Raw genomic sequence first — 4,839 nt, forward strand, 5'->3', positions numbered from 1 at the left:
TGGGCTGGATATCCTGACCTTTATCTTGATTGCCTCTGGATATTATTACCATACTATTTCTTGTTTTTTCTTGTATCACACAAATAAATTAGATTATTCTATGTCTATCCCTTTCCCTCTAATTCATTTCGCTCAGCATAATAATCTCCATATCCATTTATGTAGATGAATATTTCATACTTCCTTTTTCATAATGGCTGCATAGTATTCCATTATGTAGATATACCACAGTTACTTTAGTCACTCATCTGTTGTCAGGCACTTGGGTTGTTTCCAGATTTTGGCTATTGTAAATAGTGCTGCACTCAAAGTAGGAGTTCAGAGGGCATTTTTGTATTGTTTTTGTGTTCCTGAAGTAGATCCCTAGGAGTGGCATTTTTGGATTAAATAAAAACTCAATGTTTAGCTTTTGTTTTGTTTTCCAAAATGGCTGGTCCAGTCTTCCCACTAGCAGTGAATAAGAGTCCCTTTCTCCCTGCATCTACACTAGCAGTGGTTATTCTTTGTTTATTTGTTTTTGGTAGTGTGTGCTAGTCTCTCTAGTGTGAGATAATATCTCATTGTTGTTTTGACTTGCAACTCCCTGATGATTAATGATGTGGAGCATTTTTTTCATATGCCTTTGGCTACTTGTATTTCTTCTTTGAGGTAATGTCTGTCCATCTCTTCTCCCAATTTTTGATGGAATTAGATGTTTTTTTTCTTGTAAAGTTAAATCAGTTCCTCATATATATTTTAAAATATGGAACGCCTCACAAATCTCCATGTCATCCTTGCACAGGAGTCATGCTAATCTTTTCTTTATCATTCTAATTTTAGTATATGTGCTGATGAAGCAAGCACATCTCATATATTTTAGATATAACTTCTTATTGGGTGAATAGTTTCTCCCATTCTGTGTGTAGTTTGTCTAACTTACTGTATTTTCTGGAGTATAAGACAACTGTGTGTATAAGATGACCTCCTACTTTTCCTTTTTAAATACAGGATTTGGGCTATATTTGCCATGTAAAATTACCTCTCTTTTAACGCACACCTAATGGAAATTAAAAACATAAGAGAAAAAGAGTAGACCCCTCAAAGGTTAACAGTATATGTTTAATAAAGTTAGATTTTGGAGTGCCAACAATCATTTTACATTTATCATTTGTAGTGAGTGACTGATTTTTTAATTGTGATCTACATTGAAAGGAGGAAGAGGGGGCCCCTCCAAGAGCAGCTGGCTGGGGTGCAGTGATTAATAGGATCACTAGAGGGAGACAGAGCACCTTCTCTGTGTCCCATAAAAGCTGAGCAGAGGACTGAGCACTGGAAAGCCGCATACCAGCTATGACACCGGGCAGCTGGATGGGATGCAGCACTGGGTAACCCAGTTCCTCTGTGTGCCCTGAAAGATGAATCAGGACAAGCAGAGGACTGAGTGATGATGCCTGGCAGCTGGATGGGATGTGGTAGTAAGAGGGTGACAGATCACTTATCCTTGAAGCTGGAGTAAGTTTCAGCATGCCGTATACCACCATATAAGGCGACCCCTGACTTTTAAGAAGTTTTGAATGGGTTAAAAAGTCATTTTGTATGGTAGTCACTATTTCCTTTGAAGTGCAGAAGCTTCTCTCTTTAATGTAGTCCCATTTGTTTATCTTTGCTTCCACTTTCTTCTCCAGTTTTGTTTTATTCTTTAGATCTTCAGTCTAATGCTCTCCCAACTGAGCTATTTCAGCCACTTTTTAATTTTATTCTTGAAGATACTTTTATATCAATATCATGGAGTGTTCTACCCACATTTTACTCTATGTATCTTATGGTTTCCTGTATGATATTAAGGTCTTTAATCCATTTTGATTTAACCTTTTTGCATGGTGTTAAGGAGAGGTCTGAGTTCATGATTTTTGCATGTAGTTGACCAATTTTTCTAGCACCACTTGTTAAAGATGCTTTTCTTTCTCCACTTTGTATTTCTTGTTCCTTTATTAAAAATTAATTGTTCTTAAACCTACGTGTCCACCTCCAAATATTCAAATCTATTCCATTGATCTGTGGGCATCTACACATGAAAGGAAGAAGCGAAGCTCTTATTGTTCACAGATGACATGATATTATATCTAGAAAACCCCAAAGACACCCCAATAAAGCTCGTGAAAAAATAGGCTTATATACTAAAGAGTTAGACTACAGAACTAATATGCAAAAATCCATAGCTTTTCTATACACAAAAAATGAAAGAGATGAAAAAGATATTAAAAAATAACCCCAGGGGCCAGAGAGATAGCACAGCGGTAAGGTGTTTGCCTTGCATGCGGAAGGTTGCTGGTTTGAATCCTGGCATCCCATATGGTCCCCCAGGCCAGCTGGGGGCGATTTCTGAGCGTAGAGCCAGAAATAACCCCTGAGCATTGCTGGGTGTGACCTAAAAACCAAAACAAACAAACAAATCAAAAAAACCCGACAACAACAAAATATAATCCCATTCACAATTGTGCCTCAAAAATTAAGTACCTTGGAGTCAACTAAACTAAAGAGGTGAATGGGCTATATAAAGAAAACTACAAAATATTGCTTCAAAAAATAATAGAGGACACAAGAAAATGAAGACATATACTCTGCTCATGTATTGACATCATTAAAATGTCAATACTTGCTAAAGCATTGCACAGATTTAATGTAATCTCTATTAAATTTCCATGACATTTTTCAAATAATGGAGCAAATGGTCCTGAAATTTATAAAAAGAAATAAATATACACTAATAGCAAAAGTAATCCTTGGCAAAAAAAAAAAAAGTGATAAAATAGAGATGGCCTCTTTCCCCAACTTTAAATTGTACTATATAGCAGTAGTCATTAAAACAGCCCTGGTATTGGAATAAAGACATTCTTTTGTTTTGTTTTGTTTTGTTTTGTTGTTGGGCCATGCCCAGTGATTCTCAGGGGTTACTCATAACTATGCTCTCAGAAATTGCTCCTGGTTTGGGGGACCATATGGGACACTGGGGATCGAACCCAGGTCTGTTCTGGGTCAGTCGTGTGCAAGGCAAAAGCCCTACTGCTGTGCGATTGCTCCAGCCCCTAAAGACAACATTTCTATATAAAAAAAGGACTCAGAGAAGATCAAGAGGTTTTTTCACTTAAAAAAGTACTCCCAAACTTCAAATATCTAGAAATCAACTTAACAAAAAGATGTGGAAGAACTGTATCATGATAACTTTGATTCACTAAAAAAAGTTAGAAGAAGCTCTTAGAAAATGGAAAAATTTGGACCCGCAGCCGCCAGCCACCCTGCGCGCGACCCCCCCCTCATAGACTGCAGAGGCCAGCCGCGCCAACGGGGAATAGCGAACCCCGGCGTCCATGGTGAGTGCACTGTTTTAGGGCGCTCACACGTGGACGACCTGCAGCCGCCAGCCACCCTGCGCGCGACCCCCCCCTCATAAACTGCAGAGGCCAGCCGCGCCAACGGGGAGTAGGGAACCCCGGCGTCCATGGTGAGTGCACTGTTTTAGGGCGCTCACACGTGGACGACCCGCAGCCGCCAGCCACCCTGCGTGCGACCCCCCCCCTCATAGACTGCAGAGGCCAACCGCGCCAACGGGGAGTAGGGAACCCCGGCATCCATGGTGAGTGCACTGTTTTAGGGCGCTCACACATGGACGACCCGCGGCCGCCAGCCACCCTGCGCGCGACGCCCCCCCCCTCATAGACTGCAGAGGCCAGCCGTGCCAACGGGGAGTAGGGAACCCCGGCGTCCATGGTGAGTGCACTGTTTTAGGGCGCTCACACGTGGACTACCCGCAGCCGCCAGCCACCCTGCGCGCGACCCCCCCCCCCCATATACTGCAGAGGCCAGCTTGTTGGCACAGAGACCACACCACCCGTTGCCTCAACTTCCAGGCCCCAGAGTTCATCCCACCTGACCCGAGCGTAGACTGGGGAGGACATTCCCTAGTACCTAGTGGGCCGGAGTCACCTGCCCAGCTGGGACAGGTGGGACGAATAGACTAGGTGAGCTTGGGCCTGCCCCCTGGACCTTTAGGTAACCTAGAGCAACCTAGCCCCGAGCCCCAGAGTGGACCTGAGACCCCCCCTAGGGCTGAGAGCAGCTACCGGGAGGGCTTGACTGGGGGAATTTCTTCCGCGGTAACTCGGAGGAGCAGAGCTTCATTGACCCCCAGATAAGGGAGGGAACAGAGAGTCAGGCTCAACAGCGCCCGCAACCAGTGTGGCCAGAAGCGGAACTACACCTGCTGACAGGAATAAAGAGGAAGACTGACTTCCAACTAGTAGAGGAGAGGAGAAAAAGGAGAGGAGAAACAGTGCCCCCCACCACTGTGGTCAGGAAAGGGCCAGTACTAGCTGCCAACAAAAGAGGAAAACAACTAACCAGGCCACATAAAGAGTACAGGAGGATCAAAACCTCAGCGAGTTCACCCAAAAGTCCCTCTAGAACCACCCTCAGGGAGGGAACCAACTCCCACACCACAGGGGATCAAAACAGGTGAAAATTAGAAGCACAGCACTCTAAAACACACCATTAAATACAAAGAAATATGCGTAAATCAAGGAAATCACTAATATCTGGAGATATGGTGACAAACTCTTGCAAGCTTCCAAGTCCACCAAAATACACAGATACACGCGATGAAGACCTAAAAGCAGCCATGAGGAAGGAAATGCAAGAATTAATAAAAGGAATTAGAGAAACCCTAGCTATCGAGTATAAGAAATCTATGGATGAACAAATCAGCCAAATTAAAGAAGAAATGTTAAAGAACATGAGAGATTCCATACAAAAAGAAGTGAAGGAATTAACAGACAAAGTAACAAGCCTTACAAGCAGAAACAC

The 4,839-nt window shown here is 43.1% G+C and overlaps 1 non-coding gene across 1 annotated transcript; it reads right to left on the reverse strand.

Moving 5' to 3' along the window:
- Positions 1-736: 736 nt before the first annotated feature.
- LOC126026805 (U6 spliceosomal RNA) lies at positions 737-843 on the reverse strand. Its single transcript, XR_007502022.1, has one exon. It is a non-coding gene; the product is annotated as a U6 spliceosomal RNA (small nuclear RNA).
- Between the last annotated feature and the right edge of the window lie 3,996 nt (positions 844-4,839).

The sequence above is a fragment of the Suncus etruscus genome, chromosome 13 (assembly GCF_024139225.1).
Source record: "Suncus etruscus isolate mSunEtr1 chromosome 13, mSunEtr1.pri.cur, whole genome shotgun sequence".
Lineage (NCBI taxonomy): Eukaryota > Metazoa > Chordata > Mammalia > Eulipotyphla > Soricidae > Suncus > Suncus etruscus.